Here is a 23,990-nt window from a genome sequence, read left to right as displayed (position 1 = left end):
ATGCAGGCCAGCTCTAGATTTTGCCCAGCTAATATTCATCAGTTGAAAATGGAGAGATATCTACAACTGCAATCACACACGCAGCATTCATGCCTTCCAGAGTCTGCTGTGCTTTTTTTTTTTTTTTTTTTTTTTACTGTTTCCATAGCAACATCTCTGAAACCAACCAAGTGCGCTAGCTGACTGGCAGCTAAATTGCACATATAGATGACAACGGTCTGCTCAGAAACCCTTTATTGTGACGCTGTGATGAAAACTGTGTGTGAAAAATTAAAAAAAGCGTTAATGGAAGTAGTGGAGATTGGCTCCATTCATCGCCTAGCACAGCAACCGGTTACCATAGAGATCAAACRTGTGTTGGTGGAGAGGCATTACTGATTAAAAGAATCACAAATATTTCTCAGGCAAGCCCCCCTGCTGCCTTGGTGTTAAAAGACTTGAGAGGTGCCACTTCCCTCCCATGAGTTGCTGGATATGTTTCCTGCTGATGCTGGAAATGTAATTATCTATCATTATATATATTTAAATGCATTACTTTTTTTGATCTGTTCTGCCACAGCATCTTCAACATCTTCTCTATCTCTATTACTCAATTATTGCATTATTAAGTATAGATAATATTAMAWTTTTTTTTATCTCTTTAGTATAAAATAACAGTTGGACACAATGTTGATTAATGCATTTGCAGTGTCTTTAGGTTGTGCTTTATTAAGGCTGTGCTCATGCATTTTTTTGCCTCCTCCTCATTTTGTGTGTACATTTCACTTTATACGTACTTAAGAAGTGTATGTCAATTCGTTTTTGATATATATATATATATGTATATTTGTTTTTCTTTTTCTTCTATCCCCATAGGTAACGGCTTACTCAGTGAGCCATATGTCCATGCTTGCAGGCTACTCCCCGTGTTTGCATGTAGAGGTGTGAGGCTGGCACATGAGCATGGGGTTACATCATCTGCATCTTTTCACATGACAGAGGCACTGACAGCTTGACTTGAGCTCCAAATGTCCACGGCACATTATTCACTCCTTAAAAATCCCATTCTGTTCGACCAGTGGGGATGCAGTGCAGAGGCTCCGATCCTTTGCTGAATTTGTGTCTGAGCAGGATTTCGGTTGTATTTGGAGAGGGTGTCTGGCCAAGTCAGATGGTATCCTTTCTGGGATTGCGCCAGGGTGTCTGGAACGACTTGGATAGTTGCAAAGTGTTTGCTTGTTTTTAGGTTGCCTCAGATGGCACTGACATTGTTGACATCCCAGCATGGTTTGGCTCAAAGCAGCTTTGTGTGGGTAAAACATTGCTGAATATTTAGTCCTGGTGGAATACCTAGATAGAAAGCGTAAATCTCCCAGCAAGCAGAAGAGCAAATGTTTAGACTCATTAATGTGCAATTTCCATCATAAGGGTTTTACAGAGATCTTTACTAATGCTCTCTTATTTTGCTATAAAGTGAAATAGAAACAAGACAAAAACAAGAAACCAAGGAACACAATGAAAATTGAACAAGAATCAAATAATATAAACGCAGCCCATTGGGTCAGTTAGCAGAAGTGAATCATACTATAGACATTTGGTTACTTTTTTTTTTTATCTCAACTGCATTTTCCCTAACACTAAGGGTAATTAACAAAGGCAACATATTTTAAACATCGTTTTTCACCTTACTAATGCTTGGTTTGAACTTCAGCAAATCGCACATCTGGATCCACTATGGTGGGCCCAGTTGCTATGTTGAAAAAGTGTGCCTAATAAAGTGGCAGGACAGTCTACATAGAAAAAAAATCTTAAAAGCCTTTTCCAATGAGTTCAAAGTTCAAAACTTAGAGGTTTTTTTTTCCTTCTTTTTTTTTTTTTTGCATTCGAATTGGACAGTGATTCAAAAACATACTGCCAAGAAAACACAATACTGAGATCAAGTGTGACCCAGCCAGAGTGTGAACCTAAACGCATGAGAGCATTTCTGTGGAGCAGAAAATGGCTTAGCACTGAGAGTCCCCATGCAGCCTGACCGAGCTTAAACGATCCTGCCAATAAGAATGAAAGGAAAGTCCAGAACGCTGTAAAAGGACCTGAGTGGTTCAGACCCTTCAGTCATACTGAAGACACACGTCAGCACCTCATATTATATCTCTGTTTATGCATTCCGTCGAACACTTTAGAAGATTTTTGATTGCGCCTTATCAAGACAAATTTTAAGATAATCAAGAAAAAAAAACATACAATCGGATGAATTAACAAACTAATTATGTCACGTTAAATTAAAATCTAATTGGTTTGGATAAGCAGCTAATTATCATTTCACTACCATGTTTATGTTTCTGTACAAATCGAATTGGTCCCCTAAATCAAAGAAAACAAGGTGTCGCACCTTTTTGTGTGTGTCTCCATTGTCGCTCTTTCTCAGGCGAACTTTCAATCTCACTCGTCTCTCGTTCCGAGTGTTTGATACAACAGTGCTTCGGATTTCACACCTGCTTTTTCCCCGTCACAAGATGTCAGGCGCAATTTCCTCTGTCATGTTGGTCACTCTGCATTAATAAATCAGTTTCTCTTCACAGAAATGCCTGAAGGTACACACTGAAAATGACCAAATTCTGTTCTGTCCTCGGCTGTGATGTGTTTTATCTGTTTTAGTCGCTGGGAATTTAATTTGCTCATTTTGCGAATGCGGAGCCACAAACACACGAGACGTCCGGTGACAATATTTCATTAAGATCACCTGGGTTTTTGTCTGCAAAACAATGCAGATAATCACATTTTCTCGCACAAAGCTTCACTATGATTAAGATGTGGTAGATTTGTTAGAGAATGTGAGCAAAACGCATCACAAAGACGAAGCTCGGGGGATTTTAAAGTCATAAGCCGTCACATTTAGTTTTCCACCAAAAAATAAACGTTTTTAACCACGAGAAACCTTGCAGAATGGCAAAACCTAGCAGACTAGAAATAAAGGATAGATCCAGATTTCAGAATAAAATATTTGTCACAGATTGATTGTCAATAGCATAGAAATTATTCAATGTTCTTACTATTTTTCTTTGACCTGGTACTGAACGACTAAGTAGATGGGAATGTTTGATGTAGAGAACAGGGGCAAAAAAGAGGAAGAAGTTGTTTTTTGTTTGTTTTTTTTGTCAGAAAAATCCAAACCGGAACCTTTTTGCCTTCGGATGGTTTATGTGAGGTGGAACAAACAGCACAACCCTGAGGACACCACTTAGGTTTTCTTCACCAGGATTAAGGAAACAGGTTTGACTGATGAAATGGGTAACAGACCTAAAGAAAGAGGAATATTTGTGTAAAAAAAGTTAATGTCTGGAGTGCAGATTAACCCACTAACAGGACAAATATCCTTAGCATACAGTCTGGATGTGTGAAGCTAGTGGAAACACACTGTAAGCACTTGCAATTGTAATTAATCTGAAATGTAATTATAAAACCACAAGCTAAAAACATATTTTTGTCACACATTTTGTCTGACAAATTGGTAAAAAAGTAAATATGTTCATTTATATATATATATATAAATGTTTTTTTTTCTTTTCCAATAGATGCTTCCCACTGTTACTGTTATGTTTCTAACTGAAAAAAAAAAAACTCACACACAAAAAACAGGGAAGACAGAAGGTAAAATCTGCAGTTTAATTTGCTATTATATCCCCTTTTCTCATCCAAATGCTAGTTATTGACCAATAAGAAAAACCTTTATTATATAGTATGAAAAGTTTAAAATCAGAACATTTCTTTTGTAGTTAAAGCTACTTTTGCGCCACCAGGAAATGAGACGGTCTTCATCGCATCCGTCACATTCTTTGAGTGGTTAGGAGTGATGCTCTAGTTTTGTCTCGGATAGGCATGTAGCTTATGTGAGGCGCTTAAAGATAGGTTCCTTGTTTTATCAGTCCTTATAAGACTGGTACTGTTAGGCAAACCTTGCTGCTCTTTCATGCCTTGCTCATATCACCATGGCAACACACCAGCCCCTGCAGGCGTCTGCCAAATTGACAGTGTAAAACAGAGCACACACATCCACCCATTCATCCAGCCCCCTCTCTTTCTGTAGCACCAAGACGACACTGCTTATATAGTTAATTAGCCCGTGTGTACACATCTTACAGCAGATTTAGCAGATCCTGAACGGTCACGTGTTGGCCTTAAATCAATGATTACTTTGTCTCGCGCTCTCTTTTTTTTCTTTTTTGTTGCAAGGGTTAATTTGGAGGAATTCAAAGGAAGCAAATTGCAATCGGTGTTAGTGACCAAAAGCCTTCCAGGTTGAGATAGAATCAGGCGTGGGTGCAGGATCACAGTGTAGGAGGATTTAATAGACCCTTACCTGCAGGGTATACAGACATTTTCAGCAATTGAGCTGTGATGTTAGTAAGCTGTTATAAAGCTGAAGATTGCGCACACTCTGTCAGTTCGCCAGCGTCTCCCCACATAAAGACCCTCCATGTACTTACTGCGCACAGCGTGCATCAAAAGGTGTGCTCTTTTGCGTTAGAAATCTATTATGTTTGACATTTTGACATTTATTTGCCGAACACGCGATGCTGAAACTTTACATGAGAAACATAAAAGAGTGCATGCAAAAACACATCTAGAATGTAGCTCTGAAGAAGGAGAAAATTTTTTTATAACTTTATTTGAATGTACTTTTTTTTTTTTTACTCTAGAATTTTAAACTGTGAATCAATAGCCTGAAGCAAAAAAAAAAAAACCCAAAAAAAACATTTTGTCTCAAGATGCAATCCCAGAGGATTGTAGCATGCCCAAATACTCTGAGGCGTCTTGTTCTCAGTGCTGGAAATGTGTAAATGTAGATTATTAAGAATGAAAAGACATTTTGTGAGACTTTTTCATAGAAGATATGCAAAGGCATTTGTTTTCTCCAATTAACAGAGATTTACCGGTATCCCGGAGTTCATTTTCTTAACTTTGTGGGAACAATTTGAGAATGGCTCCTTCCTGCTCCAACATGGCTGCACAGCAGTGCACAAAGCAACAGCTATAAAGAAATAAACACATACGTTTCATGTGAAAGAACTTAATTGTCCTGCACCTCAAGTCCTCAAGTCAGTAAAACACCATAGGAATGAATTAAAGTGGAGATGATGAGCCAGGCCCTTTTTGTCCAACATCAGTGTCTGACCTCACAACTGAGAGATTGTAAGATTGGGGTTGATACTACATTAAGTCCTATCAAGGCAGATGACTGAATGTTGTAAACAAGATAGTGTTTGTTCTTGTGTCGCAAGGGCCCAGTTAAAGATATAAAACCAATTCAGAATCTGTGTCAAGATTTGAAAAAAAAAAAGTCATCTTCAGACAGTTTTCATCAAATCTCAAATGTCTCTAGATGAGCAAAACTGGAAGACATTGCTACTACAAGGGGGAATCATGCAGCTTGCATTCAGAAATTCAACAGTCTTATCAGTCTTCCATTAAGGCCAGATTTGTTGTACGTGGATTTTTATGTCATGTGCGTTTATTTATTTCGGATATCAGAGCTGGATTGAATTCAATAACACACCACACTTTTTAGGTTTTTAATTTGCTATATATAATGCTGAAAAACATGCATAGTTCATTTTCCACTTCACAATTAAGCACCAATTAGTGTCAGTCTGCCACACAACCCTCCCCCCCTCAAAAAGTGCACTGACGTTTCAGTGGACACAATGTGAAAAAATATAAATTGGGTATGAATACTTTTGCAAGGCAATTAAACATGGTCACAAGCAATTGGTAAGACCATGAAGTAGTAAAGATGAAATGATCTATGCTCATTAACAGTCCCCAGTGCTGTCTAATTAGCATGTAATAGGACACCAAATCCTGCACAGGAGGCTTGTTATTTAAGGATAAAGCTCATCTCTCATTTGAATGCATTTTTCATAAGATGCTGTAATTAGGTTTCATTAGCATTATTAATTAAACATTAAAAGCCTCTCATTTCCTCCATATCATGGCGTCTACTTCAAAACAGCATGTGACAATCCTCGCAGTAATGGAAATCTCAATCACGATCTTGTTCCAGAACCTTTTAAGGCCCGTCTATTTCGGTACCAGAGGATCCGTGCAAACACATCTTTGTGCCACGGCTGAGTAAAGTCGGCGTTTTCACATTAAAATTTTCAAAGGAGCCGCACGACCCTCTCCCTGAAAGTGACCCCTTGCCACAGGTTTTCGATTTTAAAACTTTTTTTTTTTTTTTTGGGTCCACAATGGGTAATTGAAGACTCCCGCGATGGATTTCAAAGGCCGCCGGCTTGACAAAACCGCTGATCTGCGGCCCTCGGGTTCACCACGGAAAAGTTCTGAAAGCCTCTGTTATTCCCCCTCCGTCAAAAGCAGAGCTAACCTTGGTTTCAAATGTTTCCTCGCTCGTTAATTTGCCTCATTAAAAATAAATCAGGTGTTATGCCGGGGTGGCTCATTGTTGGCAGCTCCATTCTGAGCTCCTTCGTATGTGGAAATATGGCTTGATAGCAGCTCTGGAGCCCAAGTTCCCTCCTTTAACAAGCAATTTAAATGCAAAGCAGTAGCTTTAATTTAGTCACCCGCTTTTGAAATAAAACAGGGATCTGCAACGTAACCAATTAACAAAATTCTGTATGTCCTAATTGGTGAGATGCTTGACAAGTGGAGGAAGAAGGGAAGAAAGTCAAATTGCGCAAGCACAGGTTGTTTAATTAGTAGGTGTGTTGCACGTGATATAAAAGAATAGTTTAAAAAAAAAGTTTTGTTTCATTTATTTTTGATTTGATGCTGTGTGGAAAAACTCAAAACACTGATGTTTGCGTTGTATCATAAGTTAATTGAATCGGTTTATTTAAATTTGATATTACCTAGATCCCTATTACGCTATTATTTTAAAGAAACAAAATAACTACAAGGACAGCATGTCATAGCAACAGAAAAAGTTTTATATTTTATTTTTTTTTACATTTTTTTATTCATTTATTTCTATATCGTGCCCTATTTTGATTCTTAATTTCAGACTTTAGATAATTGTGATACATAGTAAAAACATGAATGAAAAACCTTAAATGTGGGGGAAAAAAAACAACATTTGTATATATAAGTAGGAATCCGTATTCATAGATTCTGGTTATGAGTCTATATAAATTGACTTAATACAATGCAAGAGACACAACAATTAAGCTGTACATCAAATATCTTAAAGACAGAAACTCTTTCATGTATCTGAGCAGTTCCTTCAGCTAGGTGTATTAAAACTAAGTTTTTAAAACGTTTCCTTTTTGTTTTTTTTACACTTAGCAGATATCTCTCCAGACAGAGCTCGATTGCTTCCATTGGATGAATTTAAATCCAGCACTTCTGTTCAAGCAGCGTTCCAGTTTGGACGGGCGGCAGAGGCAAGACAAGAACGGTTACTATGATCTCAGTATCTACCCTTTGTAATGACTAAACAATATGACATTTTTAGATGATTCCTATAATGATTGACAATTTTAACTTATTGCTTATGGTCATCTTTAGCATTTGCAGTCATGCTTCTGTGCTGTGTTGCACTTAAAGTTAAAAACACAAACTTGATTTAGTAGAAGAGGTCAAGGTGATCCTTTAAAGAATTGACTGAAAAAGAAAAGTACAATGTGAACAGATGCAACTAATTCTTTGTTTTTGTGGCGCTTGGTTCATTATATTGACTATGTCTTTATTAAACCATGTTTTATACGTCTTTAGATTATTGTCATAGACCAACCAGATTTTCATCTCGCACTTCCGTATATAACTGGTTAGAAATTGTGATCTGTTGGTGTGGAACTTGCTTTCTTTAACAGTAGTTTGTAGTCGATGTTGGGAGGTGATGAAATGAATCTGCATCCCGTCATTTAAGATATTTTTGACTGAGGACGGATGGAAGCAGAGGATAAAAGTTGAACCAAAGCCAAATAGCTTTCCTGCACAGCCTCTTTTGTGAAGTTAAAGCATGTCAGCGTGGCACCGCATGACTCCTTTTTTTTTTTTTTTTGTACCAGCTTTATTACGAATCCAATATTTATTAAAATATTTACCCAGTTTTATTTCCAGAAACAGCTCTGCAGTTTTAATAAAGTATTCAGCAGTCCGTGGGTCTATTTGAATACTTTTTTTTATTTAAAATGCTCCAGCGCACTGCAGGGATCTGGCGGGGGGGAAAAGAAAAAAAAAGAAAAAAAAAAGATAACCTGCTTGTTACTGATAGTTTTTAAATAATAAAGCTTATTAAAGTGCAAGAGTGGTTTACTTTTTTTTTCTTTATTCTTTTTATCTTTTTTTTCCCTGAATGCAGAGGGTTCTCCATGAAACATTTTCTGATCTGTCAACCTCCGAGGTACTGATCTAAATGGTTTTGCTCCGTTTTCCACACACGCAAAAAAAAAAAAAAACACCCTCCAAAAAAACAAAAAAAAAACATTGTCCTGGATATATTTGGGTGGATTCGCTCAGTGCTGATAATCCCTGGGAGTTTGTGCTCCAGTTAATCGAATATTACTAACCCCATTTTCGTGTAGTGGTTTTGCATGATGTAACCCATTTCCCCTCATGAGGTATTCTCGATATAAAGCACAGAAATAAAAAAATAAAAAAAATTCCCTTCTCACCCTCTGCGGGTGGTCTGTTTCATCCTCTGAGCTCGGGTCCTCTACCAGAGGCCAGGGAGCTTGAGGGTTCTTCGCAGTATCTTGGCTGTGCCTAGAACTGCACATTTCTGGACTGAGATGTCTGATGTTGTTCCTGGGATCTGTTTGAGCCACTGCACCAGTTTGGGGGTGACTGCCCCGAGGGCCCCGATGACCACAGGCACCACTGTGGTCTTCACCTTCCAGGCCTTTTCCAGTTCCTCCCTGAGGCCCTGGTATTTCTCCAATTTCTCATGCTCCTTTTTCCTGATGTTGTAGTCACTTGGTATTGCTACATCCACCACAACGGCTTTAATCTGTTCTTTATCCACCACCACAATGTCCGGTTGGTTCGCCATTACCATCTTGTCTGTCTGGATCTGGAAGTCCCACAGGATCTTAGCTCGGTCGTTTTCCACCACCTTTGGGGGTGTTCCCCACTTTGATCTCGGGGCTTCCAGTCCATATTCTGCACAGATGTTCCTGTACACTATGCCCGCCACTTGGTTATGTCGTTCCATGTACGCTATATATATATACATATATATGTGACGTGGTGTGTTTTCCAGTCTCACTTTATTACATTTTGCCCCAACAGCAGCAGCTAGAATAAAATGTGGATCGTGCAGTGAGAGCAAATTATCAGACAGAACTCTTTACTGTTGTGAAATTTCAGCTTTTTTTTTTTTCTTTTTTTTTTTACATCATCCATACCACAAAGAACTTAAATCATACGTGGAGCTGCAGGCCCAGTACAGAAACTCATAATCAGCGTAAATGTCTCACCCTTTAAATCATTTAAATGATTTCAATTTCATTGGAATTGAAACGACTGCGATGCTTAGTCTATGTTAGACTCTCACTAATACCGCAGCAACGTTCAGTCCATGTCAGTCCTTCAACTGATTGCTCTCCAGAAAAGCAAACAGAGTTTGCAGAGATACAACACTAACTCTGGGCTTTTAAGATATTCACCACCCTTTCTGACTTCATGTCAAAATAAACAATAACAGTATGAACATTATATCATTCATTAGTTTATTTTCCTAAAAGCCTGAAACCCAAGACCATAAAAGCTGATGCATTCATTTTTCAAAGATTTATTTTTTTGGGTTTCATAAGTACTGCTCTATTATCTACAGTCGCAGGGGTTGTCAAATGACCAGACACAGAGAAGATGAAGGATTTTCTTCTCTTTATGAAAGCATGGTCAGCATTAAAAGACTGAAAAAAAAGAAACATTCAGAAGTCCACTCTGCTGAGCTGCTCATCTTTGCCTGAATGAGAAAACCCTTTTAAGTCAAAGAAATAGCTTCTTAAGCAGCTGCAAAGGGAGGTCTGTATAGTTTGGCAACACAGAGGTGATGAAAAATTGCAGAGATGCACCTAAATTCTCACCCTAACCCATTTAGAGCTTCTGTGTCTCTGTATGTCTGTCAGTCAGTCAGTCAGTCGTGAGCAGCAGCAAGAGTTATGTTCAACTTTTTTGCTGTTGTGTTCTCTGACAAACTATAAATAGCATATATATGGTCATAAACTTTACCATTTAAACTGGTAAACTTTAAATGGTAAAGTTTACCACTGTCCAGCGACCTTGGCTTGTCTCTTGACGAGCCAGTGTCCATCTTGCCAGCACCTTCACTCTAGTAAAAATTGTCAACCATCTTGAACATTTTCCGCTTGAATAATCTTTCTCACTGAAGAATGATAGGCTCCATATTATTTTTTTGAAATTGCCTTTTAGCCATTTGTGCCCTGACGGTTAGAAGCAATTGGCTCAAAGCAATGCCGACGCCTTTCCTCCTTGACATCCACACAAACAGCCGACCCCTATTGTTGCCCTAATGGCAGAACTGTAAAGTACAGAATCAGAAACAAACAAAATCCCATCATTTCATGTAAATAAAATTTACAGTCCAGGTGGTTTTTTTTTTTAATTATTATTATTTTCCATCTATCTGAGAAAAGAAGGGAAAAATACAGTCTGAAGACCAAATTTTTTAAAGGTTTAATGCACAAAAAGCATCAGTCCACTCTTTTGTTTACCCGGTGTCTTTTTAATCGTGTCATCGCCGTCTTTTGTAATGCAACTCACTCTCTCAGGCCACAAGGCTAAAAGGCCATAATAGTGTTGCATTGCGTTGCTGTGGCCGGAATTTCATGCTGCAGTTCACCCATTTGCAACCTGCTCAGAGGAATCGCAGGCTGCAGACCGCGCAAGCGGCACAACGATTTGAAGATTTGAGAAGGAGTTCTGAGAATCTCAAATCTGTTCTGAGAAATGCCCTGAAGCCACTGAGAAAACCTGTAACCACGCAACTATGTTGGAAAGAAGTTCAGTATGTCCATGTAATACACAACCAGGTTCCTGTCATGTTTAACCTCACTGTTTCATTCTGACATTATGACACACACCTTGGACCACAGAACTCTCTTGAACAATAATTTTTCTGATCTGCCTTTTCCTACTTGACAGTACTTGGTTCTGGATGTGCTTTATTATATTAATCTTTGATTATATTGCAATATATTTTAATTTATGTATTTATCTTACTACTTGTATCTCCTCTGGTTGACTGAAATAAACAAATACATTTCTCAGCTGAACACTGAGAAAACTTTGTGATGTAGAGTTTGTGAACTATATGTAGTTTGAAGATCTTAAATTGCTTGACAAGTGTTGAGAATGGGAGGAGAAAAGTATAGATTGGATGAATGCATTCCTCTGGGTTTTTTTGATGCTGCAAAAGGCTGTGCGTTTTCTTTTCTACCTCAGTGAACAACGTTGGTGGCTTTGAAGGTCAAAAGAAGCCTTTTGAAAACTTTACCAAAGTGCAAAGAAGTTTGTGTCTCTCTCTGTCTCCAGTGTCTTTGTATGAATTTGTGTGGGAGGGAATCAGCAGATAATTTTTCTTTCTTCAGCCAATATCTACTGCCAGTTTCAGCAATTAGCGGGTGAAACATTTATAAACCCAATGGAACATTAATTGTGTCAAGTTTTTTTTTTTTTTTTTTTCTTTTCCCACTTGTGGCTCATATCTAAGAACTACTCTCCCCAAAGACGGGCCTCATATATGGCTGCTTCATCATATATTTGAACTTGCAATTAGGGATTTTGTGATGGCTTTAGTGAAAGAATGGTTGTGCCCAAGTGAACACATATCTTTTTGTTAAGCATCCCGATGGGTGGCCATAGTTCCTTTTTTAGCTTCATACATTTTGTTATTAAATGTTAGTTAATTTGGTCAACATTTTTAAAAAATAATGCAAAGCTATAACTCTTACCCAGTAAGTATACGTCAGTCAGATTTTGTACATAAAAAGTTTAAATACATAAATAAAACCAAGAAAACTTAAATTATAATCGTAGAATGAAGTTAAAACTAAAACTTCACATATACTGAACAACAAAGAACAATATTTCTCATTTTCTTTCGGTTAGGCTAAACTCTCCTTCATTTACAGAAGTTGGCATTTGCAAAATGATTTACACTTCTTCAACACCAAAATAGCAAGAGAGATTTTTTTATGTTTTGAATCATTTCTAAGACTCTATTACTTGGGACAATCATTTTAGACGTCCTTCTGCAATATTTTGACAATCGTTTTGTGGAATTTTGACACATTTGTCTCTGCAGACCTGGCGTTGTGGAAGTTAGTCTGCCTTACTCAAGCAAACATTTTCAGCCCCGCTCTCTAATTGTCTATGAAACTGAGGTCAGGACTTTGTGAAGCCAAATCCAGAACTTTGACATTTATTTGGAAGTTTGCTTAGGACCCATTTTTAAGATCAACTTGTGATCAGGCTTTAACCTCCTAGCTGATATCCTGAAATGATTCTTCAGCATTTCCACATTAGGTTATTTCCTTGTGAGGCCATCTTTTCTGTGAAGCGCACCAGTTCCTCCTGCAGCAAAACTCCCGAACACCATGATAATACCACTCCCATACGTCACAGCTGGGATGGTGTTTCCTCCAAATGTAAGAATGACTATTATTGCCAAATATTTCAAGTTTAGTTTCATAAGACCTCAGAATGTGTTTCCACAAACAAAGTGTTAGCTGTGAATATGCAAACTACTCTGGCTTTTAAGTTATATTCAGTGTGTTGGGGTTTTCCTCAATGAGTGGTCTTTTCAGTCACGGACTTCATTTACTCTGAGTAAAGACAGGACCACAGTTTTCTTCCTGATGGGAAGGGGGAGTTCTTTTTTTAAAATTTTCTTTTAAATAAGATTCCATGTTTGAAGTGTTAAAAAATTACCTCCAATTATCTGAAATGGTGTGCATTACCCTAATAATCAGAATCTTACATAGTAATAATAGTATGATATGGGCTTTTCCCAAGCAGTGCTCCTTATATTGTGCTATTTAGTGAATAGAAATACTTTTGATAAACGTAACTGCACCTAAAACAGGAAAAAAAAAAATCTTATTTAATGTGAGGTAAAAGATGATGTGCCTCTTCTCACAGTTAAAGGAAGAGGTACTGTCGTCTTATTTTTTTTAGCTTCATGTCAGGTGATAATATTACTGTCTCATCAAAATCATACCTGGAGTGTTGCTTTGATTCTTTCATGCATGTTTGAGGAATCCTTGAATCAAGTCTGCAAACTAGTTCTCAGTCCAACGCTCCTAAGAACGGCTGTAAACGCCATAATGTTGTGATTACGCGCTGAAGGCTGAGTTTTGGAAAGAGGTTCATCTCCGCAAACTGTTTGGACCTCAACAAAAACTAAGCACTCCTACTGCTGCTGCTTTAATGCATTGTATTCAGAGGTGTACAGTTTTCATCGTTGGTAACACACTGTGGTTTCTCACCACCACAGCAATGCAAGTTTTGTATCCTTATTGTCTGTGAGACCCAAATTATTTTCACTAGAAAAACAATCTCTTTCAACACTGTGCTGCTGTTCATGGTTAGACCTTGCATTATGTTTGTTTCTTGTGATTTGCGCCACCCTCTAATTGGGAGTATTGTTTCACTTGGCACGCACAGCCTATGTGGTCACAAAGCCTGCGATGCAGCCAGACGTCTGGGGATCACAAACAGTCCCTAGTGGCCGGGCACAGACAACGACCGGTTGCGTCACACAGATTTCTGTCGAGGCGACCCTAGAGTTAAATACGTGTTGGCGTTTCAATGCATGAATTTCAGAAAAAAATACATTGCTCTCAGTGTGTTTAGCCAGACGCAGTTATTGGCACACAAAACAAAAACATCCCCACTGGTTTTCAGGTTTGCAACCAGAATACACTCAAGTTGGGTGTTACTTCTGAACACTGACATTCAAGAGACTTTGCAAAACAACTTTTCTATTCTTCTTGGCAACGGAGACACTCAAGACTGAAAACCTCCACCTTGTAATAACAGCGATGCCAATTGTTATCCTTGGAAAAACAACCCGCCTTCTTCCTGACAACTTACTTTAGTACCTTCTGGCAGTGTTGAGTGAATGTTTCATTTTAATTTAAAGTCCTTGAATTTGCATACCGTATTGTCTATCCGTATTCTAAACTTTCTACATTATCAACTACCTTCTCTTCTGCAGATAATATAAAAGAAAAAAAAAACAAAAAACGATGTTACCTTTAGTTCACCCTGGTGTCTGTTGTTGCTACTGTATGAACATGTGCCGGTGTGTGTAGATTTACAGAACTCCCTGAGCTCTTCCCACAGTGAAATTCCAGCACAGAGAGCAAAGCGACAAGATAAAAACATTGCAACCATCAACAACTGCAGAGCACCAGCAAAATCTGAGCCAGTATTTATACGCGTTATGTAGTGATTTTTTTATAGAGTCGCAATTCAATGGGAATCAAATACGGGAAAAGCATAATTCAGTATTTTTTCTAGGTTAGAACAAATTAGGTTGACTCTAAAGAGTTCTCCTAAACTTGATTCAGCGTTCTCTTCAGCGACACCTGGGGCAAATATCGAGCCACTTTCAGTATTGAAAAGGGATAATTGTTGAAAGTGGGCGTTAGTAAAATTTATTATTAGCAGTCAGTATCTTTTGTCAGGCGATCCTCAGAGGATCTCGACCGGCGAAACGCAAAAATGTTCTGACCTAAGAGAGGAGTTGAGAGCTTGTCAGAAAGCAGGTACTTCCACAGTCTTTTGTCAGACAATTTTTTGCCGTTTTTGCTTCAAAAGTTGCTTTATTTTCATGAATACATATGACCGTACGCAATACCTCGATTATGTATTGATCCAGTGTCTGTGAAACACATAGAACAAAAGACACACATTAACTAGCTAGGCAGAACAAATTACTGCACAGCAATAGCAAAGATTCATTTATTAGAATTTGCTTAAATCTATATGATGTGCTTGTATAATTTATCTTATATGTTGCTCTGTTGTCTTATAAAAATGAGCCTGTTCACGTTTTCCTGACATTGCTTTCATTCATGTTTGGACTATACTAGCAAAATGTATTTCTGAAGCATGAACTGCACTGAGCTGCATCAAATAAAATCTTGTGTTTTCCCATGGTGAAGTATTTTGTGGTATTTATTAAGATTGTATGAACTGATTATATATTACATGTTGATTATTATGTAGCTGATTGGAAAAGTCACAACTATGAGCTATAAATCTATCACTTCAGACAGTAAAAAGCCTGAAAGTTTAGCCTCATAAACATTAACCTTATAATAGGTGTTCTCGCAACATTTAGCAGTGTAACTATGACATTATGCATAACACAAAAATAATTTCATATTTTGGCACATAAATATTGCATTTGTTGTCTTTCAAACCGCCACTCTTCCACACAGGCCACATTTGTGGATTACATAGCAAAAGGCCTGTGGACAGATTCTTCAACTTGAGTTATTGGTGTTTACAACTCCTCCAGAGAGGTCCTTGGTTGCTTCTCTGATTAATTCTCTCCCTGGACTGACAATTTAGATTGACAGCTATGCTGTGGTTGTTTGCAGCGCTAGCACACATTCTCCATTATCAAACGACGGACTAAAGTGCGCTTGAGAAATCTCCGAGCCCTTCAAGAGAATACCTGGATTTAAACTGAAACGAAATTGCCGGCAGGAGGACTCTGTTTGCTCTTTCGTTGGCGTCTGAATGGGGTTGTTTGTCCTTGGTTTTATTTTGATATTCATTTATGTTCACTTTAAAGCCATGCACCACTAACTGTTACTTTGTCGCATTATAATCCAATTCAAATCCATCTAAACTTAAGAGAAATGACCCGTGGAAAGGTTTGAGGAGTTTGCGTACTTTGTCAAGGCATTCAATCCGTGCCTTGACAAAGTACGCATGAAAGTGCTTTTTGTTCAGACTCACAAATGAGAGCTTAGAAAACCTGAAATGAACTAAATTAGAAGATTAAAACTTTATAATCTTTTTACAGCCGTTAGGGCTTTTTCTGTAATAAACTGAATGGCTTGCCTGACAATTAATACAAGTAAAAATACAAAAACAAATAAAATAAAATAAAAAAGATAGAAGTTTGGAGATTTCTCATAATTCAATTAGTGCTTCCCTGAATGCAGCATTAGACGAATGCTACCATTTTCTAATCCATTCAAATATATACCATTTATTTATGACTTTCAGCATAATTTAATCTTTTAGCAAGACTAAAAGGCTAAGTCGCTTAATTTTTTTTTCTCTCTCTCCTTTTTTTCCCCCCCGTCTTCCCTGTGTGGGGTTAGAAGCTGTGTTCTGGAGCAAATGACAGCAGGAGTGTTTGAAGCACACTGTTTCTCAAAGAGAAATGTTATTGTTGCTGCTATTGCATCCCTAACTGTCATGTTTGTGTGAATACATAATCCTGACCCAGTGGCAGATGTAGACAATATGCAAGAAGAAAGAAATGCAGACAACAGTGGCTCCTGGCAAGTCTGAACACCCATTCGCAGAGATGAAAATGCCAATATCCTAACCCGTTTACACACAACCGGGAATAAATGAACTGCGCAAAATGGGAATGTCTAAGATAACGCGCAGACGTGTTTACATGTCACTAATAAGATTACGTTCTCCCACAAAGCAATAAACTGCGCGCGCTTGCTAAAACGTTCGTTCCTCAAGATGAAGGCACATTTTCCACCGTGTTTTTCCTAAATTCAGGCTGTGCATTTTTCTACAAGTGGGAAGAGAAACGATCCTCCCACCTCCTAATACTCCACTTGCTAGAGAGCCCATTCTGTTAATTAGCCGAACCACATGGGGCCAAACATAAGTCCAAATGCTCTCTCTTGTTTTGATTGAAGTTCACAGTACATTCCAGCTAATAAATAAAAGGCATCAGAGGATCCACAGGAGAGATACACTGCAACACATACTGTATTTGGAAGGGAGGAGAGTTAATGGTCAGATCAAATACTTTCGGAGTAAACGCGCAAAGAGAAATTCAACCGCAACATCACATACTTCCAGCTGACGCCAGATATTTTAACAGAGCCTGTAAAACGACATCAGCCTTTAATTCACTGTTGTCGATATTTACCGAATGCCAGAATTATGACATGAATTAAAATAAATAAATTCAGAACATTACTTCTTCAATATTTGGTAGTAATTGCATTTTTAAGTTGTATGATTTGGCTCAAATGGGCTATTGTGATATTTTTTCGGTAAGCATCTTTCAGTAGTTTCCTGGCATTCTGTCTATCTCTTCAATTTCAGCGTATTGCTCTTTAATCATGATAGTAATTGTTTTGTTATTTTTGCTACATGCTCACATCAAATCTAATATTTTACAGCTGGGATGGGGATCACAGGCTTGCGAGCTTCTTAGGTTTTCCTCCATATGTAATGACGGTCATGAGGGCCAATTATTTAATGTGTCATTTCATCAGACGATGTGAAATGTCTCAAAAAATAAAGATGCCAGTTTTTGAGTGGATTGCAAACTGTAATAATTCTTGCTTTATTACATTACTCCATTTTTTTGGAGTAGTGGCTTCTTTCTTACCTCACCGTTTTCATCCCATATCATTATAGGACTTGTTTCACTGTGGACATTAATAATAACAATAACTTACCGGCTCCTTCCAATGGCCTTCTGTTTTTGTTTTGGGGTTCATTCACATATTTTCGTCCCAAACATGTTTATTTCTCGGATAATAAACTCATCTTTTTCCTGAACGTTATGATGGCTGAACCTTCTAATGCAGTTATTTTTATTGAATATTGGTCGAAACTGATGAATGGTGCATTTTCAAGTATCTTTACAATGTATCCAAGGATGGACCATCATCATCTGGGTTTTTCCAAATTGTTTAAGGAGACACTAGTCTCTGGAGAAAGAAAAAATATACATGTATATGTTTTGTCATTTTCAGACATTTAAACATAAAATGACTTTGGTAATCGTGACAGACCCTAAAATAAGAATCGTTTCTCTCATACGGAGCCAGAACTTGAGAACAAAAAGGTCACATGTCTGTTTAAACAGTGCATGCAAATATTGCTTTAGCTATATTTTTGCCATATGCAGTTTTATCTATTTATTTCTTTGCACAGATCAGCTATGCCTTTCTTGAAGCATGATGTTGTATGGAAAAGATAAGTGCAAATGGTGTTAAACGATAACAAACTTGACATTTGCTGGAGGAAAATATGAGTGTAAATCATTGAGCCTTTGTAATTGCACACGCCCACGTACGGCGAGCTAAATCATGGAAGGAGTGATGGTGAATGCTCATGCGCTGCTGACAGCTTTATGAGCGCACCTCTTTTAAATCTCCTCAGATGCCAGTCTGCCAGCGGGAAATCTGTTGTCCGTCAACACATTTCCGGCAGTTAGATCACTTTGCACATTTCATTTGCAAGATTACCTCAACCTTTTCAAAAATAATAATTCTTTTCCTTTTTTTTTTCTTTGTCTCTTTGTCTTGATATTTTCACTTACATGGAAAATATCAAAATTACTTGCTAGGGTTTTTTTTATTTGACACAGGTTTGGGCAGTCGCTACACAAGATTCCTGGTTTAAATGTGGCTCTGTTTTTCGCTGGATACTCCAGTTCCATTAAATAGTCAAAACATCATATATGTTCTATTAATTGGTGACTCTAACTGAATGTTGGAGCCACTGAATGGATGCAGAGTTGTTCTATTTTCCTGACTGGTCATCAATTCAGGGTTTGACCCACTTCCTGTCAGCAATAGCTGGGACAAACTTCAGATCCCCTGTGCAAATGAATAAGAAAAAAAATAAAAATCGCTCACTCATTTTTTAAAATATTGAACTTTATATGAAATTAATATTTATAGTATTATCTAACTCAAAACAGACTAATGTACTTCCAGTGACAATATATAATGAGTACTGCATTTTATTAATCTCCAAGCGGTACAACAGGCTAAGAAGATAGAATAATATTAGAACAACAAACCTTGTGTAAAGAGAAACAGGTCTGTAGGTGTGTGTCTATGTTTCATACACTTCTGGTTAAAATGTGTTTGTTTGTTCTTTCTTTACTGAAGTCAAGAGTATTGGTTAGAGCATCCAAACATTTTCTCAAGCAAGAGCAACAGTAGTTCATTATAATAATTACTCAAGTAAAAGGGAAAAAACACAGAGAAGTAAAAGTACTTAAAAAAAGAATTATGCTTCTAGTTACAGCTCCCCTCTGAACATGGGCAACAACATTAGCATTCCTAGTTACAAGCTAAACGTGATCAACTCTTTTAGCTAACATTATCTTCATCCCACTGCATAGACACTCAATTAACTTGGTTCGTTTGCAAAAAATGGTGCAATTTTATTTTCCCCGACTCAGTCTAGTTGCTGCCTTGACTCTAAGACACACCGGCGTGTATCACTGCCCTCGCTCATCCACAACTGTTAAAGCGCCGGTACGCTTATTGTGCTTTTAATATGGCTCTGGAAAACGAAAAAAACAAAACAAAACAACAACTTTTAAATAAAAATGCAGGGACATATTCCCATTGTAATCTGTCTTCGGTGTCCCGGATGTCTAAAAGGCTGGGCCATTTAGGCTATTTACCACCTATCATTTATAACAACAATGGATATTACATAACAATGTAACGCAACGTAATATAATGTCAATATTTTGCTACAACAATATATTTTCTTGTGAAAGCATAAAATGTTTCACGTTCAAAAATGACATCAACTGCTCAATTTCTACATATTCCAGATGGCTTCTGTTTGTACTTGGAGTCAATATGCCAAAGTAATTTGTGCCAGCCTTGTGTTTGCTCAACCCAGATATTTCAGGAAATGTGTCACGGTTCTCTGCATGACAACATAACTTACCTGGATGCTGTTCAGGCGGTGCAGCTTTTATACATGTCCCTCCGGTTGAATAATGAGGGTCAGTTTCATATTCTTTAAGTTCCTCTTCAGTACACACGTGATTATCACAATGCAGTCCAAGATGACGTAGTGATGAACCAAATTTCAGTATCAAGATGTGAAAAGCCAGTATGAACGTACATTTTTTTAAAAAACTAAAAATCAGCTGTAATTGCATAGAAGGCTGCTACTGAACATGAATTTGTGCTAAATTATGTTTTTTGTAAATAATTTTGATGGCTATGTATTGTTTTCAGTCCACTTTGTAATTATCCTTTACTTGCAATATGTCCAGATGTGAAGCGTTTCAAGGGTCGTGTACATCTTTCAAAGCACCTGCATGTTTTATTTATTTACGTTCGCCAATTAGTGATGAAAATAAGGGCATCTACACGTCCTGGTATCAAAGTTTTATCACTTTCGCTGGTGTAACACTTGTTACAGCTCCAACTCCATACGAGTTGATTTGCTACACATTACTAAAGCAACACATTCTCCATTGTGAGCACAGCTAGAAAGTTCAGGGAAGATAAATATCTTTTTTTTTTTTTGCTTTGCTGCAGAAATATGTCACTTTATTATTTATTTGCTTACTTTTACCCCCTCCCGGTGACATTTAAAGAGTAGATCTGCACCAGATTCCTTGTGGCAGAGAACTGCTGCTCCACTAAAGCCTGCGGGCCTGAATGTTTCAGACCACACTCCGTAGCGTCATAGTAGGTATTTTTGTCTGAAATCGTTGCACATGGGATATCCAAGCTTGTCAAAGTAAACTTGTGTGTCTTAAGTGCATAGTTGAAAAACATGCAGGGAAATCTTTAGGGATGCTTTCTGTAGCCAACATATTTTTGTCATAAATGTTACTTAAATGAAAAGCTAAGGCAAAAGATTAGCTGTGTGTTTAATGAGACAAACCGACAAAAGAATCGTGAATGCTTTAGCAAAATTACGGGATATGTCACATTTATATTTGTTATGTTATGTTATGTTATGTTATGTTATGTTATGTTATGTTATGTTATGTTATGTTATGTTATGGTGCTTGAATACACCTTGAACCAAGTACTAACAGTGAAAAATGTTGCTTCTGTTTCTTTTACCAACTTCAGTTTGCTTTGGATTTGCTTTTCAAACTTTTGCAGTACGTTTCTCTGCTTCAGACCTCACTTTATGCCTGCATTTTCTCTGGGAACATATCATGTGTAAAATAAGTATTGGAACAGGAAAGGTCCTCAGGGTGGGGTACGTTGTGAGAAAATGGATGTGAATGTATATCGATCACATTTTTTTGTGCTTTGTGCTGTAAAAGCAAACAAACCATGACCTTAGAATTCTCAAACTCAGTCTTTCCGGAGAGTGTTCTCGTCTGCCGAGCTCTGAAGTTTCAGCTTCAATAGGCAGAAATGTGCGTGAGACGTATATATATTTTATATATATATATATATATATTTTTTTTTTTTTTTTTTTTTTTTTTAGAAAACTTGATGCTTATTGATGTATTGGATGGCCTAAGTAATTTTTTTGGACAAAAAAAATTGTAAAAGTGTGAGGCTGTGATTTCCTGGCTGAATACTGCATGAAAGGTATGAACGCTTTTGGGAGAATTTGAGAGTCTGAGGTCATTTTAGGCTTTTTTTCTGATCTTCTTTTCCCTACCACCCATGCATTTTTCAGTTTTCGCCCCCTCTCTTTTCAAAAGACGACCACCAGAAAGAGGGGAGGGCGAATCACCTCAGACTGTGCTCTTTAGGCTGGCTAATAAAGCTACAGCATCCGCACTCGCTCCTGGAGTGGACAAACCCGCTGTTGATTCGCAGCCTTGCCGCTCCCTTCCATTCCTTGTATGCCTTTTGATTAAATGTGAATGGACTCGACAGAGATCCTCTGGCTGACATCACTGGGATGGAGATACATCTGTTGAATTTAAGAGGCACGGATAGTTAATTAGACATCCATCATTGTTTCTGTCAAAAGCCAGGACATGTGAACCGCACAGATGATGCTGCTAATTCCACTCTGGCCTATTGGTCACTCTGTTGCAATGATCACTCATGCACTAAAGTATGCTAATTATTCCCTCATTGGGTTTTATTTGTTTACACGATATAGAAATAGCCCCACCTTTCCATTTTACAAGTGTCAAACTTGACACAATCAAATCGATAGGTCAGTAAGTAAATATGTTGTGAGCGGTGAAGCGATTTGCATAAAAATGAAAATGAATGCATTGAAAGAAACACAGCTAAATATATAAATTATTTAAATGTGTCAATAATTTTATTGAATAAATCATGAATAAATTCAATCTTTGAGTGGTAAAATTATAATTGTAAGGGAAATTATAAATATTCATTTGCTATATTGTTCCTGAGCAAAGATCCCCGGTGCCATGTTTTAAACTGTAGAGCAGCCTATGATATTTTGCTAAGGAGAACTAACTAAATTAATAAACAATTAAATAAATAAAAAATTAAGTACACGTGAAAAACTATAGATTTTCTTCCTTTTTTTTGCTTGCAGACACCATGAGACAAGTATACATTATTTTGAACAGCTAATAAATGAATGTTTTTTTTATTTTGACAATTATTAATATAGATGTTGATTAAAAATATTATCAGCACATTAAATAAGTTTTCACTTATTTACACTTTTACAGACATGAGTTGACTTTTTTTTGTTGTAATATACATTTTTTTGGGTTGAGTTATTATTCCCCTCCTAATACCTCTGCTCTGTTTCTGCTCTCTTCTCAGACCACTCTGGGCCCACCTGTGAAAGCACCTAAATGTTATTAAAATGACTGTTGAACAGGGGCATGGCAGCAGGGGGTAAGGGGGGGGGATGCGTGGGCGGGAGCTCTAATATGATTGGCTCAGGGACACTGTAAGCCTGAGTGGCAGCCCTTAATGGGAGCCCTGGAGAGGTAACCCAACAGCTGTGTGTTTGCTGCTAATGAGAGATGGGGGAGGAGTGTAAAGGATCACAGACTGGAAGCACTGTGATAAACTCTCGCTGCAGCAGAAACATAGCTGCGGGAAGACAGGAAATCAAGTTTTCTCCGGAGTGCATTGCTCAAGGCTTTCCTTGGTGGCACACCCCACATCGCTCCTGGTCCGTTGCTTTACGCTTAAACAGATACGATCACCGACGTCAGTGTTTACGGGAAGAAAGGAAGAGTTACTGTAGCATGGAATGGATTTTACTCCCCGCTGAGCCATGTTAATATATAGCCCTGAGCAAAGTGTTGTTTTTGTTTTCCCCTTTTTTGTCATTATTTTACCACGCTGCTGCAGTTTTAACTCACAATGTCAGACATGGCTGGTGTTTCAAACTAACATGTAACTTTACATTTAGCTTATTCACAATTTGTCATCGCTGAGAAGCGTCCATTATAGTGAGTAATGGGTGCCTCCAGAAAATGTTGCAAAATCTAGATATTTTAAAATAGTATCATTAAGCTTTATTTTGAAAGGCTGGTTTAGCCTGGGGAAATGTCGAATCTGCTTTTGCAGGAATCTACTTTATGAAATATAAAGGTTTTATATTTATTTATTTTTTTTTTAGGTCTACCTTACTCTAAAGTGAGGACACTCCATTTAAAGGTGGGGAAGTATGTAGATGGTTGAGTAAATGTCTTTAAGCTGTATTTTGAAAGGCAAAACTTCTTTTTATCACCATTTCAGTCATAACTACTGAAACATTGCAATTTTGAAACTTTCATTTTGAAGAACAAAATACCAAAATTCCACTTTCACCACTGGTTTAGTACATCTAATAATACCTCTGCAACAATGGAAAATATGAAATTGAGGTTTTTAATTTTGAACAGTATTTTTAAACTTTATTTTCATCACTGCCTTCACTAACTATATAATGACTGTATAATTACAGTCATTAAAAGTAAATATTCTCACTTTTATTAATTAGTGGTGCAAACCATGCTTTAAAATAACTTACAAATTCTACTTTTGCAAATATTGACACTATTGAACAATTAATTAAAATTTTAAGAGCATTGAACATTTCGAGCAACCTTTGGACTGCAGGATCTT

The sequence above is a fragment of the Poecilia reticulata genome, linkage group LG14 (genome assembly GCF_000633615.1).
Source record: "Poecilia reticulata strain Guanapo linkage group LG14, Guppy_female_1.0+MT, whole genome shotgun sequence".
In the NCBI taxonomy this organism is placed as follows: Eukaryota; Metazoa; Chordata; class Actinopteri; order Cyprinodontiformes; family Poeciliidae; genus Poecilia; species Poecilia reticulata.
The sequence above is the reverse complement of the archived record's forward strand: the minus strand, read 5'-3'. Positions refer to the sequence as shown.